The sequence below is a fragment of the Amblyomma maculatum genome, chromosome 1 (assembly GCF_055883805.1).
Source record: "Amblyomma maculatum isolate TAMU_Amacu chromosome 1, ASM5588380v1, whole genome shotgun sequence".
In the NCBI taxonomy this organism is placed as follows: domain Eukaryota; kingdom Metazoa; phylum Arthropoda; class Arachnida; order Ixodida; family Ixodidae; genus Amblyomma; species Amblyomma maculatum.
This window is the reverse complement of record NC_139344.1, coordinates 238,956,392-238,974,241: the sequence shown is the minus strand read 5'-3', so window position 1 is coordinate 238,974,241 and position 17,850 is coordinate 238,956,392.

Below are 17,850 nucleotides of genomic sequence, written 5' to 3'. Positions count from 1 at the left end.
CACAGAAAAAACCAGCACGAAGCCGCCCCCCCCCCCTCCCATTTTCTTAAAATATAATACTTCCCACCAAACACCTGTCGCTCTACCGCCTTAGCGGGTTGAATAAACCACTGAGAGCCTGTGATGACCTATTTTGAGCTGGCGCAAGCCCTTTACTAAAGTTGGCTGGGATTCTGTGTGACGTCACTTTTTTTGCTGTTTTTTTTTTTGTTGCAAAAACAAAAACTCATGTGCTAGCTTTCGACTACGTATTTCTATGAGAATTGGCTACCACCACATTTTTTAATGCGACAACCCTAAAGGTCCCCTTCTCCAGAAAATTGTAGGGGCGACTTTGGAGCACTAAAGTGCGATGAGGCGAAAACGTCTATTGTGCAGTGGTCGAAAGCCTTCCACTAGCGGCACCTCTTTCTCTCTTTTTCACTCCCACCTTCCTCCTTTTCCCCACAAGCTTTAAGGTGTTCGCGAAGAATTGTGACAGATACTGCGCCTTTTCTTTCCTGGAAACCACTTTGAAACTCCGCCGATGCCCGCTGTACTGCATCTGCTTCTGTATGCAGTGTGGTCCAGCGTTCGAGGAAGCGCCAAATGAAAGGCGCCGCACGGACGCCTGGATAGGACGCCTATCGGGGTCAGCTTCGAATAGGCGTGAATCGCCTGGTGACGTCGTGACCAGTCGTGACGCCATGACCGAATGTAACGCCATCATGACGTCAATTCTGGTTATTAAGCATGGCCGGAAATGAATTCATGATGGCGTCACGACCAGGTGATTAAGTCGTATAGTCAGTCATCTCTGTCATTATCATCTTCACTGTCACTAACTACCAACTATCATTATCCATCACTATCTACCACTGACTATCGACGGAGGTCTCCATGGCAACCGCGCTGGCATGACGCTAGATAAGGAGAACTAAGATACGTTTCTCACGTGTCCGGCGTGGCTGTCAGGATGATTGATAGCTATAATGGACGTTGCCGTTCTCAGCGCAAAATCACTGGCATGGCTCCGAAAGGTGGTAGTTCGTGGTTGGCATGGCCGGCCACTGATTGGACGTAGAGCTGTCTGACCTCACGTGACCACATGACGCGGCTGATCTGGCAGGAGCTGCCAACTCGGTTACTCGGGCCTCTCCTTTCAGATATAGGAGGATGAGATAAGAACACACACTGCCCTTGGGTTGCGCAGGCACCACGTTGGTCCGGCTCGGTTATATCTAGTCGGATGCACTTTCACAAATAACTGCATGACAGACCGTATGTTTCAGATATTGTAGGAAGAAATTAAGGAATTACGAATGGGAGTAGTAGCGATGTCCATGTACGTGAACAAGGATTCATAAGGAGACTTGGCAAACTGGAGCCATTACCTCTATCGCGACATAACTTAAAAGGCGGAGCTTAAGTGTCCCTCCAAATGCGATACTGATATGCAAAAGCCATAGTAAAGCCCGCATCACCCTCTGCTTGCAGATTTTCCGTCATGTAACGAATTTCCTTAACCTGTTGCGAAACGGTGTCTGCAAACGTTCAGGCGAATTTGAATTTGAAACTCTCTTCGCAGCGTCTGCTGTCACCAAATCAGTGACGCCACCTGCATTTAAAATTCCTGCCGATCAAAATGGGCCGCTTTCTTGTCTAGAAAAAAGGATAGTTCTTTAAAACAAGTATTAAGCATGCAAACATGCATCATGCATTATTTTTCCTTTTTACACACCCGCCCTCCCCCGCCCCCACTGTAATGCTAGCTGTATTGGCTACGGCCTCGTTCCATAGTAATTCGCGACGCGAAATGCTCTCATGGCGAAGCTTGAGCGTCCGCTAATTTTTGCGAAGCAGTGCTCTCTTCATAGCATTATAAATATGATAAATATGGCGAGCGTACAAACTTAAAGAGGATGATGTAGTTGATCAATTAATCTTCATGAAAAGAGAAGCATGAGCTGCAGAGAAACGTTTTTTTTTTTTTTAATATAAACGTCTGAATAAATGTCGCCATTTCTTTTTTACCTCATTACGACCTGAACAATGCTCAGTCCTGCACCGCAAATATTCTTTAAGTACACCATTAGTTTATGCCGCGACTTGTAGCCAAATATATTTAATCAGACAGCATTCTTCAAAACAATTTATGCCTGAGGTCTCTGCGCAGCTATTATTGCGCTCATCCAGTGTTTGGAGCACGCAGCAAATGAAGGCAGTCTCCACCGCACAAGTGTCAGTTCAGCGTGGACCTCCTTTTCGCCATCCTTGTTGCCGTGATATCAGTGAGAGAAAAGAGAAAAGAAAAAAAGAAAAAACCCGCAACTGCAGTTAGGTTTCGTTTTAAAATTTCCTGGGTATTTATTTGATCTTTCCATTCGCTTTTAATCAATGCAAGCTAGAACATTTGCCTACTAGTCAGTGTCCCAGTAAACGCATTTTTGTGCCAGGATAAAAAAAAATAAGATGGGGTATTGCGGAAACTCCGTCTCTAAGGGAATGAAAAAACAGCGATAGCGATAGTGGTTCTAGTTTACCGGCTCTCTTGAGGAACCGCTTTCGCGCACAGGCATTTTACTACTAAACATTTCATTTTTGACACTATTATAAAACGCATATACTCATTTGCATACAGTCACAAGCTACCTACGATATTTATGAACGAATACCCTACACAGATATAAAGCCTCGCTTTATTCAAGCCATACAAACGTGCTTCCGTGGCCTAGGGACAACAGGGACAGCGTATTTAACTAATAATCCTTTTAGCGTCATCGCACTAAAGTAAATAAATCGATGCAACGCACCGAGTGAGACCAAGGAAGAAAAGAATGAAGAGCTCGTTTCACCCCGAGCCACGCGGAACGCGCTCATTCGAACAACGCTCGGCGCTGGTCACCCAGACGTTACGCTGCTGGAACAACTTGCTGCAATCACCCTGTCCTTCCCTGACTGTCCTCGCGCCTGCCTGCCTCAACGCTAGACGCTACGGACCGAAAACGCTCCATGCTCGTCCCTCAGCCAGGCGACGCGGTAATGTTTCGCCTCGGGTGTTCACGGAATCCGGCGGTGACAGCGTTCTTCGAAGATGACGACGCCTACGTTTCACGGACTTCCGGGGTTCTTCCAGCAGGAGCCCGGCGCGACTCTCGAGCCAACAGTTCTGGACACTGGTTAGCAGCACCTAATTTCCTGGGAGTCGGCGTTGGATCCCCTGCTGCAATGGAATACGAGTCCCTCAAGTTCGAACTGCAACAGCCACAGTCGTTCTGGAGTCTCTCCTTTGCTCCCTGCGCGGTCTTGGTGGAGGATGAGTGGCTACACCTTCTGGACGTGACCCCGCTTCGACATGCACTGCCAGTAGGTATTGTGCTTGCCTGTTCAACAGAGAACGTTGCTGGGCTTGTTAGCTTAACGGAACTTCGCCACGACCTGATGCCGAGCCGCCGCTTCTTCGCCAAAGACCACCAGTGCGAAGCTGCTATCCTCAATGTCAAAGAAGAACGCGCTGGTCCGAATAAACATCTGAGCAGGCTTATTATAGTCGATGCTGAGTTCGGCGTCATCGTCACCCGAGGCCAGCGCATGGTGGCGGTTACTACGTACGGCCTGCACCGCCATCATTATTTATGCGACTACCTAGTACAGCTGGTTATCAACTACGCCACCGCTCGCCTCCACCATCCGGCAACAAAGACCGCTTTTCCCACCCTGGTGCACCTGTGGAGTCTACGTCACCCTGCCTCGGTGTCACTTGGGGAGCCCTCATGGTCGGCATGGACAGCTGGACAGAGATGCGTCAGAGTCGGCAGGAGGCACAAGGCCATCGTTGCCCGCAGCCAGTCCATGGTGGCTGGTCGTACCGTCATCGTGAAAGCCACTTCTTGGAGCTGGCTCGACTTCTCCGTCAAGTTAGCAACCCAGCGGCCAATCCCACGGTGCACTCGCTCCGATATCGTCACTAAGGCTCGGAGCTGCTGAGAACGCGCAAGAAGGCCTCGCGCGCTATGTCGTGCAGTGTGGGCGGGCGCGCTGTGGTCGTCGGGGGGAATGTAAAGGAGCTCGGCGGGTGACTACGGGCAGCTTCAAAATGACTATCCCAATGATGTGCAAGCACTCGCTCGTGTCTTCGACGAGGGCTTGTCTCATCTGCGTCGTGGCTGCAAGACGATGACAGGCCACGGGACGATGAACGTGTCGAGTGGTCACATGTTAATTTGAAGAAAATGCCACGGCCAACAGATAATACGCTAGCCACACTGATACCGGTTGGTGGGATGCTTCTTCTGGCTGCAACCAGCAACAGAACGAGCCTGAAGCTTACTTCTTGGATTTCGATTGCAGAAGATGACGAAAGCATCATATTTATTTATTTATTTATTTATTTATTTATTTATTTATTTATTTATTTATTTATTTATTTATTTATTTATTTATTTATTTATTCATACTGTTAACCCTTACTGAGGGTCATGACAGGGAGGGAATCAACAATACATATAAAATCAATAACACATCTAAAATTTCAAATGACAGAACACAGTAACAAACACTTTGAGTTACAATTATACAAACATCTCAGAAAGCTGCTGAGCTGGATCAAATGACACAGAAAGCAAAAAAGCACATACAAAGTAATAAATAGTACGCGACGCACGCGGGACGACATGTTAGCGTTCATTAAAGTATTGGTCTAGACTTTTCTGGAATGCTGTTTTACTGGCACTTTGTACAATATGAGTAGGCAATTTATTCCAGAGCTCTATCGCGTCAGGAAAAAAAGAAAAGCGAAATACGTTAGTGCGAGCGAAGTACGGCCGTATGGTTGCATTATGATTCAACCTGGCGCTATGCTTAGCAGGTGGGTGGAAGTACATTTCTTTATCTTTAAATCGTCATGCAGTATTTGTTGCAGTACTGTCAACCTTTGCTTTATTCTTCGCGTTTCTAACGGCTCAAGGTTGCAGGAGTGCAACATTGCAGTGACAGAATCAGTCCTCCTATATCTGCCACAGATAAAGCGTGCCGCAAGTCGTTGTATTTTCTCGAGATTGTCTTGCAGTACCTTTTGGTGAGGATTCCAGGCTGCTGAAGCATACTCGAGCACTGGTCGAATGAATGTCTTATATGACAATAACTTCACATCATTTGTTGCCCTCGACAATTTCGCTCTCAAAAAACATAGCTTTATAAAAGCAGTCGATGAAATCGCTTCAACATGCAAGCGCCAATTTAAATCATGTGCAATAGTTATACCCAAATATTTAAAGCTAGACACATTTGTCAAGTAATTATTACCTATAGAGTACTGAAAGGTAAGTGGATTTTTCTTTCTAGTAATATGTGTGAAAGTTGTTTTACCGTAATTAACTTGCATTTTCCATTTTTGACACCAGTCATTGAAAGCACTGAGGCATTGTTTAATTTTAATCTGGTCTTCCATAGAAGATACTGCTCCATAAATTAAACAATCATCAGCAAAAAGTTTAATTTTTACAGGCAACTCAACAGCACCTACAATGCCATTCATATAGACGAGAAAAAGCAATGGTCCGAGCACAGACCCTTGTGGTAAGCCCGAGTGCACATCCAATAATCCAGAATCACAGCTATTAACACGTACAACCTGCTTACGGCCAGACAGGTAGGCCTTAATCCATTTCAGAACCTCATAATTAATGCCTATTTCATGCAGTTTAAGAAGCAAGTCATTGTGCGGCACCTTATCAAAGGCTTTCGCGAAATCTACACATATAATGTCAATCTGCTGACGGTCATCTAAAGCCTTTGCAAAATCATGGATGTTTTATATAAGTTGCGTGGTCGTTGAGAGCCCTCGTCGAAAACCGTGCTGGTGCTCATTTAGTGATCCATTAGCCTCCAGGTACACAGTGATATGTTTTGCTATGATGTGTTCCATGAGTTTGCAACAAACTGAGGTAAGCGACACAGGTCGATAGTTGGTTACGAGCATTCGGCTACCATTTTTATATATGGGAATAACGGCAGCACAACGCCAATCTTCTGGTACGGAATGCACTTGGAGCGATTTGTCAAAAATGGCAACCAAGTAAAAAGACACCCATTCGGCATATCTTTTCAGAAATGCAGTGGGTATTCCATCGGGACCACATGCCTTCTTCGCATCTAAATCTAATAATAGCTGAAGTACGCCCCTTTGCGTGAAAGAAATGTTTTCCATTGTACAGTCGTTTGCCCGTGCTAAATCTAAGTGATCAGTGTTAAAGTTTCCGGCAGATCTCGTGAAGACGGTTTGAAAGAATTTATTAAAACCGTCCACTATCTCCAAGTTTGCAGTCAAAATCGTTGTTCCCAGTTTGATCTGGTTTATACATTCAGCTTTTTTACCTAAATATCGCCAAAATTTATCGGGAGAGGTTTTGAGATAGCCGGTTAATGTTTCATCGAAGAAGTGTTGCTTCGATGCTGATACAGCAGCTTTTATCTTGTGACGTAGTTCTATCAGGGTGGCAGGAGTAACTTGCTTCTTACGTAATCTATGTAGTCTACGTTTCATGTGTATGATATCTCTGGTTATCCACGGGTTGTGTTTCCGTATCTTCTTGCGCCGTGTGGGAATAAAATGATCCACGCAAAATTTTATTATATTTTTAAACCGCTGCCATAAGTGCTCCAGGGATTCCTGCTCGAGGGCTAACTCAAATCCCCTAAAAGAAATTTCTAAGTAATCCAATATAGATGTGTCGTCCGCCCGTGCGTAATCTTTCACTAGCACCTGAGGGGAAGGCTCTGTGCAATTGCTTTTGTTAACTGGTATATCAAGCAAAATCATCTTATAATCTGATAAGCCATCCATGACAGTCAGTTCGCAATCTCCGACTTTATTTGAAACAAATACAAGATCAAGTAAGGACTGAGAATGAAGTGTCATTCTAGTATTTTCGTAGACAATTTGTCTTAAGTTACACAAAAATGAAATTTCTAACAGTTTTTCTGCACTCGAAGTCTCCATGTGTCCAGGTGACATATTATCCCAGTCAATGTGCGGGAGGTTAAAATCACCATCCATTATCAACCGTGCATCGGCGTGTGCATGCGCGGATAGAAACAGTCTCAATTCATCGAGAAAATCAGGGGGTGTGTTAGGCGGCCGGTAAATAGTTCCAACAAAATACGTGATGTCTTCGAAGTGTATTCTGCACCAGACCGATTCCGACATATTGCAGTCCACCTGTGCCTCCTTGAGAGATGATTTAACTACGATTACCACGCCCCCACCGCGAGTATCTCTGTCCCATCTAAATAGGGTGTATCCTGGAGGAATAATACAGTTATTAGGTGTGGTGGAAGTAAGCCATGTTTCAGTAATTAGAACGATATGTGGGCTTCCTTGGAGTAAAAGATTCTCAAGTTCTGTAGATTTATTAGCTATGCTTTATGGATCGAGTAAAACAGCGCTAGGGGACACGAAACACGTGAACGACAGACACATGCGTTCACGTGTTAAGTCTAAGGTTGTCCTGATTGTATTAGTAATTACCTTAGTAAATACCTTATACGTAACAGACAGTAAGCTGATTGGTCTGTAATTGTTCAGGTCCTTAGCGTCCCCTTTCTTATGAATTAAGATAATGTTTGCGTTCATTCATAGTTCCGGTACCATCGATGGCACCAGGCATTGCGCATACAGGGTGGCCAGTTTTTCAAGCCCAATGCCCCCCCCCCCCCCCCCCCCCCCTTTAACAAATCAACATTTACCTGATCCTCTCCAGCTGCTTTCCATCTTCCGTCTCATAACAGCCCTTAAACGGCCTTCGTCGCCCACCAGCAACAGCGTGCACAAACGAATAGACGCGAAGGATAATTTCAAGAAAGTGACTTCAGATAATTTTCAATTTGATATTCGCTTGTTGCTCTAGACTTTAGAATCGGAATAGAAATTCCTTCATTCAACCGTGCATCAATGGTCCCGAATCGGGTACGAGTGACATATAATGGTGCAAACGAGATGTTGTAAAACTCAGTGAAAGATGGCCGTGAAATTTCAGATGCAATTTTAGTTTGGTCTAATTGATAAATAAATAAATTCGGGCTCAACGGATTTGTAAACAAATATATATAAAAAAAAGGAATGATTCTTGGACACTGAATACAAAACAGTGAAAGTAATCCTGCTATAAATATTTAAAAGGTAACTGAGTTAGGAACAAAGTCGTACATAGCGCAGCAGATGTCCCGCCCTATATAGTCCTGGGGTGGAATAATATAACGATTCTATTCCATCCGGGAACTATTCCATTCCATTACCTTCTCTGCCATTGGCCGGTTAAAATTTGAATCTGTGCATAATAACGTTGCGTTTCAGGACGTCACAGGACGTCAGAAGTAAGTTCACGTAGCCGTCACCTCATACGCAATTTTGACGTCATCGCCGAGGGAATGGAATAAATTTTGGAATCGCTATATTATTCCACCTCTGTTCACACGGACCCGACTGCGGGGGTCGAGTTGGGGGGACTCGACCCTACCAGGTTTACATGAACCTGAACTGACGAGCGGCTATGACGGTCGCGCCCCGCGTCGAGACGAAGAACTAGCAGATGGCACCCGCGGTTCCGGTCTTTTTTTTTTTTTTTTTTTTTTTAGCGCATTATTTCCGTTTTCCATACTGTTGTCTTATCGGCTGCGTTTACATCAACTGAGGTCGAGTGAGTCAACCCGCCCCTTGCAGCGGAAATTGACTCCAATTAACCCCTCGGCTCGTCCACCCGACCTGGCAGCATTTATATGAACCCGGTAACCCGTTTTCGACCCGATACTCGATAAACTCAACCAAAAATCAACCCGCCCCTGTCGGGTCCATGTAAACGAAGCTTATGGCTGAATGAAGAAGATCGAAGTAACAAAAAAAAAAAAAAAACTACCTCACCGGAGAAGTTAACGCCCGCTACTGAAACGAAATTAGGAAGAAAAAAAAACATAGTTCTAGTCTTTCACTGCTAGAGCGGTACTATTCTCCAACCTGTCGTTGCAGTTGTTAGCCATGGACGAAAAAAAGTACTCGTGTTGAGCCCTTGACAACGTAGAGGTGAAAACTAAAGCTAAAAGACTTAAAGTTTAAATAGAAGCTAATTTTGGGAACTGGAGACAAGACGTAAACTTCAGTTATAGCAAAGATAGAGAGGTCGGCCGGCCATAACGGGGCCCTGGCGCGCTACTCCACATGAGAAAAAAGCAAATATAGTGCGATGATGTCAGAATACAAACTGGCTTATGCACGGGCATCGTTACGTCTGACGCTTACCGTAAACTAAGCGCCCCAAAGTGAACAACGTCAGTTAAAAACTTTTCCTCTTCAAAGAATTACTCTATTTGTACTTTGCTTGTTGTCGCCACTCTTTGTGACCGTGGGACGACAGGAGTTACCGACGAGTCAGGAGCAGGAAAAAAAGGCTGCCAAATCTGGCTACGAATTCCACCCTTTGTGCGTTCAACGTGCGAGGAATACATTACCAAAACATGATAAGTATTTCCGCACTCAAACGACATCTTTATTTATCTTTTTTTTTTTTTTTTTAAATAAACTGGTTTACAGGAAACGAAAGGAGCAGTATCTGTCTCACTTTTTCTGTTGACACCTGAGCCCAGCCGTAAGGGAAGGGAGAAAGATGGGAGTGAAAGTGGAAAGAGAGGCAGAGGAGCCGTAGTGGAGGGCTATGGAGCAATTTGGAGCCTCACACAGCAGTCGAGCGTCTTAATTAACCACTGCGCCACTGTGGCGGGGTTTCAGTTTTCGAAACCTCAGCTTGTTTTACCATGTTACGAGTCTACTTACCTTCAACAGGGCCCGCAGTGGAGACAAGCGTTGGCGGAGACCAGTCAACTACAATTTCAGTGAGGGAAGAAAAGGTGAAGGTAGGGAAGGTAGTCAGCATGTGCGCCTCCGAGAACATGAAGGTTCCGGGAGACGCAGGTCCCAGCCATGGCTCAGGTTTTGATGTTCAGGGGTTAATTAGGCTCCGATCACATCACGATTCTGACCCGTGGACGGGGGTTGATTGGCAGGTTTGAGACAGCTGTTTTGGTGTGATCGAAGCCAGATCGTGGCTGGCCTTTAATTTTTTTCCCGCGAGCAATATAAAACGCTTTTCCGGCTGTCTGGGACATGCGCACGGTTAGCACAAAATATTTGGCCTGAAATCCAAGAATTCTGGTTTCAAATGTAGAAAGAGGGAGGAAAGAACACTTTTCTTGATCATACTGACAAACTCTCTGACTTTTGCTTAGCTCTGACTTTCCGTCTCCATGGCTACCATTTCTGCTCTCTTTTCTCTAGTTGTGTCATTCTGCAGTGACAGTACTGCTACTGTAAATGCGCATGCATGCCGCGTACCACGTGGTACGCGGCGTGTGAATTGCTCCGCTGAACGGTAAGTAAAATAAGTATTTGGCCTTTGCCTATACATCAGAGCCCAGAAGCATCGAAATTCTTGGGTTGAGCTTATAATTTAAGTCTGGTATGGTTTGCTTTTTTACTTAGGTAAGCTCCTTAACAGCGGACTGTAGTTTGTCACGGAGGAATTGTGTGCGGCGGTTATTGCAGGTCTGTATATCCGACTGTACCAGTTAGCACAGGACCGGATTATTGGGGAATATGGGAGAAGCCTTTCCTCTGCAGTGGGTGTAGTCCGGCTGATTATGATGATTTCAAGATAAATTTCAGAAAATATTCTTAATTTGCAAGAAAGTTTCATTTTTCGAGAACGCAAAATGCGTCTCATTTCATGGCTAATCTGGTTTTAATTTCGCTCGGCAACTTTTATCGATTTTTTATTTTACTTAAGAAGAAATACTGAATCTTACCTTTCCGGTAAATACGATCTTACATCAAGAGTATTGACTTCTTAGTGTCCGGGGAAGCTTCGATAGCTCATGTATCGTCTGGTTGTGTTGAATTCACTACATAATTCCTGCACCTGAACTGCGCTCCGAGACTATAGGCCTAGTGCCTTCGGTGGCACGCTGGCGGAGGTACCTTCGTCGGCGCCGCCTGTGTCGACGGCATTACCGACCGCACAGTTATTGATATCCGAGCCTGGTTCCCAACTCCTGGTTCCTGCTCCTGGTCCACCGGCTGCAGCATACATCCTGTCGTCTCAAAATGCACATCAAGCCTTGAGTTATCTGTCCCCAGGGCAGAGCCCGGAAATGGCTAACCAGACTCCACTTGGTGATGGATTTCCCACCAATGTGCGTGAGCAGCCGAGCACGCCAATGGACATGTCTTTAGCGCTACCACCTGGACGGGTGGTTCAGCGCGGTGCTCAAAAGCGTCCTTCAGAAGACAGTACACTGGAGTCATCTTCCGCAAACAACAGTTCACAAGGCAAGCGTTCCTGTACAACGACTGATCACCCGGTATTTTCGACACCTGGATCAGCATCCTATAAAGTGATCATTAAGGCTCTGACAACCAAGTGCCTTACTGAGATACCGAATAGAGTTATTCAGGCGAACCTGGACGCGTGTCTTGGAACCAAGTGTTTCCGTGGCTTCACAGCCAGGAAGAAGTCAAATACCATTGCTGTGTGGCTCCCGAGTTTGTCTGCTGTTGAGTGTCTGCAAACACTTAAGTGTATTTCAGTAACAAGCGAAGTCTCGGTTCCGGTCCAGGTTTATCTTGTTGCTAGTTCCGACCTACAACGCTGTATTGTCTACAACGTAGACATTGACGAGGACAAGGCTGCACTTCAGCGTGAGCTCTACTGCCCTACCCATCGTGTGCTCCAAGCCTGTCACATGGGAAAGGGGCGCTCTTGCATCGTCACTTTGCAAGGCCCTCTGAATACCCCAACTCGCCTATTCTATTATGGCCCTCGACCATATAAACCGAGTGTTGTCTACTGTTTTAACTGTTTCCGACCTGGCCATGCCTAACAAAACAGAAAGCAAATCAAAAGGTCCATCATGGGATGCAGAAGCAATGGTCTCAACATGTTAGTTCACCATCACTTCAGACATCCTACAGATTTGAAGCTCTCCAGTTGGACGACGATAGCCGGGCAAAACGCCAACATACCTTAGCAACCTTCGACCTATATCCTTAACGCCAACAATTTGCAAGCTTGCTGAGAAAATGCTCGCCACATGAATTTCTATCACCCGGCCCAAATTGGCTTTAGACCATCTATAGGCACAGAAGACGGGTTGGCTGTCTTGGCGTCCTCAGTATTATCATCCACCCGCAGCCACAATGTACGCACCATCCTCGCCATGGATGTCGAAAAGGCTTATGATAATATCAGTCATGCTGCTATTCTGGATTCAATTGACATGCTCCATTTACCACATAGGGTGCGCAACTTTGTAAAGTCTTTCCTTGAAGGTATACAATTTGCAATACGCCTGAGTGGCGATGCCATATGATCATTTGTCCCTCTTCGCGGCGTACCCCAGGGATCAGTGTTGTCACCAACATTATTTAATATTGCATTTATCGCCCTTGCATGGCGGTTACGTGAAATTTCAAATGTTAAATTCTTAATATACGCTGATGACATCAAGGTGTGGAGCACACACAACGACTATACTTGCCCTACAATCAGCTTTAGATATTACATCTACATATGCATCTTCCATTGGCCTCGAACTTTCCGCCAGTAAAACTACATTCATATCAGGCGCCAACCGCTGGGGGCGCCGTAAACTAGCGGCAACACCTATTCGTCTACATCTGTCCGGAACCCCACTTCAGGAAAGTTCAACAGTAAAAAGACTGAGTTTAACAATTCATGAGTCAGGAACTGGAACTTCATGGCTGTCTCAGGCTAAAAAACAGGCGTTACAGACTCTGGGTCTGATCAGACGCATTGCTCCAAAAACGGGTGGCACTCGCACAGATGTTGCAAGACAGTTGGAGCGGGCAGTTGTGCAACCGCGCCTTGTTTATCAAGCCCAATTCCAGCATTTAACAAGGACACAATGGGATCGCCTTGAAGCTATAAACCGAGAGGCAATGAGGGTCATCACTTGCCTCCCTCGCATCACACCAATCGTGGCACTCCAAGAAAACGCGCAGCTAAACACAATAGATGAACTGGTGCAGCAACGACGTGATGCACGCAGGCTTAAGGCCACCCTCTCTCACGCAACGTGCGCTCTGAGGGCTTATGCTTCCTCACATTCACTTCTACCACCGCCACTGCCAGTTCTTCCTCGGCGTTTTGTACAGTTGAGCGATAACAAGCCAACTGGTTTAAGACGGCCTAGAACACAGGAAACGGCGTCGTCAGTTCGCGAACGAATTATGGAACAAGACGCCCGCTTGCCACAAGGATTCATTATAATTTACGTCGACGCCAGCATCCAAGCCTGCAAAGTGACAACTGCAGTTCACTACCCCAGTAAGCCTTCACTGAACAGATCATCAAAGTTTCAATTACCGGAACCTCCATCTTCTTTTTATGCGGAACTGCTTGCAGTGCAAGAGGCGATTCGCTTTGCGACCGTCATTCCCATGCCTCCCACGGCCCGTATTGTCATACGCTTTAATGCCCTTCAAGTGACAAAGCTACTTAGACGCGTTAGTGGTAGCACAGAAATCTGCCAAAACATACACAGTCTAGCGGCATGCATACCACAGACAATTCGTATCGAATGGACTCGGCGCGACCTTAAGTGCTCAAAGCCATGCGGATTCTGCGAGCCGCCTTGTCACCTCAACCTCGACATCGCCAAACCTCATAAAATTGGTTAATGTTACCCTGCTTTTAACAAGAAAGGAGCATCTCCGACGCCCTGCACGGCTATTATACCTCCGTGTACGGCAAGCCTCCCGCGCGGTCTAACCCGTGCAGAGGAGGTGGCGCTTCGGAGGATTAGAGTTAGGGTGGCTCTAACACCGGCAATGGTCAGAAAGTGGCATCAATTTCAACATTGGTATCCACACCCTGGGTGCCCCATCTGCAAATCCAGAAATAAGCTGACATCCATCACTTGCTTTGGGAATGTCCAGCACTCAAGCCAACGCGGATCCGGCATCTGGTGGCAGCTGGCCTCTCCCCCCCATAATCCGCAGTCATATGCGGCTTGGACGCAGGGACCACATCATCGTACACTCCTCGACTTCATTGCATCAGCTAACCTTTATTCATTAATTTGGCCACACCCTTCACCCTTCATAGCATTTTTGTGCCCTGAGGCAATAAACATCGCAAAAAAAAAGTGAATATATGAACGTCACATCGCCGCTCATTGTTGACCATTACTGCCAGTGTTACAACATGGCGGAGCAGCTGCTCGAAATCCTAAACTTCCGTGTACTCACGCGTACAGTCCCCACCCTCTGATAGTAACTGCTACCAGCGCTCCCAACGCCGTTCACCCAACACATTTCACCAAGCTCCCGAAATATGTAACAGCAGTATATATACAATCAGTCATTTTGCCCTATGGACGGGACATCCAGAGTAGGACACCCTCTTATCGGCGTTCGTTGCAGTGCTACATATAATTATAATTGGTTTACAGGAAAAGAAAGGCGCAGTATCTGCCACACTTTCTCCGACAAGTGTTTGGACGGTACACCATCGCTCCTGTCGCGTGTCGTTCCTTGGCAAGCGTTCAAGGGTTGGCAGGAACGCTAGACAAGAACACATCTCGCGGAATCTCGTGTAATATGGCAGATCTCGAGCACAACTTTCGTGCATGGAATTCGCTGGCCTAGGAAGGCTTTCGCTTTAAAGAAAAAAGAAGAGAGAGAGAGAGAGAGAGAGAGAGAGAGAGAGAGAGAGAGAGAGAGAGAGAGAGAGAGAGAGAGAGAGAGAGAGAGAGAGAGAGAGAGAGAGAGAGAGAGAGAGAGAGAGAGAGAGAGAGGCCCGTCTGACTTTGACCTGACGCAGCGTGCGCGCTAGATATGCCCTGCCTTGCCGCGTAGCACAGACGTCCACGTGCGTATCAAGCTCTCTTTTGCGGCAACGAGAATGGCAGTTTCGAAAATCTAAAAGCCATGACGAGTATATAACTCTTCAATTACAGCAACAGTGGTAAAGTTTGAACTATTATATCACAGCTATATAGTTAGAACCTCTTAGCTTCATGTTTTCTGATGTCTGCCAACAAAAACTACCTAAGAGACCTCTATAAAATCACGTATCATGCCAGATGCTTGTGCACGCAGTACGAGCAACTTAAACTAATCGACACGAAGCCTAGGGAGGGAGAACGATATTACAGTCCACACTACTGATCTAATAACAATACACGAGTTCCTACATGAGTACGGCGGTAGCGCAGGAGAGAAACGTCCTTGGAAGCATTTCGAGGTTCCCTGGATCAAGGGCAGGGGGCGGAATCGCGGTGCCGTGGGCCGCATATAACAGGGAGCCCGAGAGAACACGGCACGCACAGCGCGTGAATCGATGCGATTCGTCCTTCAAGATACTGCGTAGAAACCGCGAAGGAAACTGTGGAAGAGGTCGTGAGCTAAGAAAGTACCTATTCTGAAAAATTTCAACGAAAACAGAACCAAAACGACATGCCGTGTCCAGAATCCATTACAATCAACGTAGGGTCAACAAAGATTTCGAATGAGAAAAGAATAGGAATTGCAGATAGACGACGAAAGGTAGCAGGCAACAAGGTTGCGAGGTCCCGTGGCAGGGTTGCTCGCGTGCGCGAGTACGTTCTGTTGAATAAGTAATTTCAAAACTAATGGATTCGCGTGTATAGGAAGGCGGCTAGCAGCAGCCCAATACTGGAGGACAAAGCTCTCAGGCACAGCCCCCTGAACGATCCAAGATATTATACGGATCGCGCCTACTTCATGAATTGATCGTCCGAAATTCGGTAAAGTCGATACAACGTACGCGTGTGCGCGCAGCACACGCACAGTTTCAATTATTGATTTTATTTTCCCCGAGCTTTGCACTTTTTTCCGGAATGCCTAGCTAGCTGCGCTTTTTCCGTAGTGACGCGTGATCATTATCCATTCCTATGCAGCGTGCAGTCCTAATGAAATTATGCACTGCACTTCCATCTGGCGTCCTGCAATGCAGCTCCCCACTCAACCATAACCAAACTCGCACTCCATCCATTTATGCACAGAACCCAGCTGAAAAATGCGAGCTAAGGTATAAAAAGAAATAAAGGCAGCATATGCTAAGGAAACACGGTTTTGATAGAAAGCATTTTTCATTTTCATTCTGTATAAACCAACTTTACTGCAAAGGTTATCGAACTTTCAACCCATTGGAGAAATGCACAAACTGACTGAAAGTTTCAGGCCAATACAAGGCATTGCAAAATGGCACCATTTGTGCATGTATAGGGTTATTTCAAATGTATTTGCTTTATGTAGGAAGTGTGAAAAACTCCGCGGAATTACAAAAAAAAAAAAAAAAAAAAAAGATGCAGCTGCTTTGCAACACAACTCCGGAAAAAAATGCAGCAGCTTTGCAACTGCCACTGCAACTTTGAAAACTTGAGCATGCCAGAGGCTAACAGGGCAGAGCCGCCAGTTGCACAGGTCGGACGTTGCTCGTTCCGACTTTTTTCACAACTCTCACCATAGAGCCACAAACCATTCGAATCTTTATTTGTTCCTTTTTCGACAGCCGTCAGTATGCCGCCTTATCACTCTGATTCTGGCACGCTGATCAATTTTGTATTCGTTGTTTGCTCATACTGGTTGTCACCTGAACGCAGCTTTATCAGTGTCTTTGTCGCGCAAGATGCGCCGAGATGTGTCTCGAAGATTCCGGCCACTCGCGTATGTTTCTGCAATGTTAGGTAGTGCTAGTCACAGTCTGCGACTTTATCTAGATATCTCCTCGCCGCCTTTACATTGAGCGCTGATGAGTGGAACAGGCATTCTTTGTTCGACGACCGCCGAGCACAATTGTAGCTATCGCCGCCGCCGATCGCTTCTTTTGCGGGCACAAGTCAGCTCAATAGAGTTAAAGTGAAGTTCAGGCCTCCTCATTTGTTGCCAACGGCATTGTCGATGTCGACGTCACCACTACGAGAATATATCCCTTTTGATGCTCTATGTTAGTCATGTTAAAAACGCTGCTGTTGGCATTCAAGAGCCACCAAAAATAAAACCTGCACTTTATTTCGAAAATAATCTTTTTAATAATCTTTTTTTCCTTTTACCCTTAGCTTCCTCCTATCCATGGGACACTTTGCGTATACGCTTGAAACCTCTGCAGGTTGACCTGACAACTGAAAACGCAACTGCCCTTTGGGTTTTAACTTAATCCAAAAGTGACTAACTGAAAGACTGGGTTGGTGTTATTGGACCGTGAGAGTAGAATGACGAAATAAAGGCTGCAGGGTGGTGATGACTTACTTAGTGATAGTGCTTAATGTAAATTCAATTTTTTTTTTTCTGCCATGCTACCCGTTTTCATTGATCGAAAGGGACCTATAAAGGGGCAGCCACCAGGTACAAATTAAATGATAAACATTACTATTTTCTCCCTGCAATTCAAGCAGCCTTCATCCTAATGCAGCCAGTTTTTAACTACTTTAAAAACCTCTCATGTCATTTGCTCCTAAAGGATGCTTTAGGTAGAATGAGAGGAAGAAGATCGCTTACGCGGTATGAAAGAGCACTGAACAAGGATAGAGGGGGCGAAGCCTCAGTTCGCAAGTCGAGTCAACGTTTTGACATGTGGACTTGTCGAAATATTGGCTTGACTTGCGAACTGAGGCTTCGCCCCCTCTACCCTTGTTCAGTGCTTTTTCATACCATATAAGATGCTTTGTGATACAGTGCATGCTTATACATAAAAACTGAAACTGTGCAATCTGACAATAAACACCTATTATGCATTGATGGCTTTGCTTAGTACACCACTCATAATAGGCCTAAATATGACT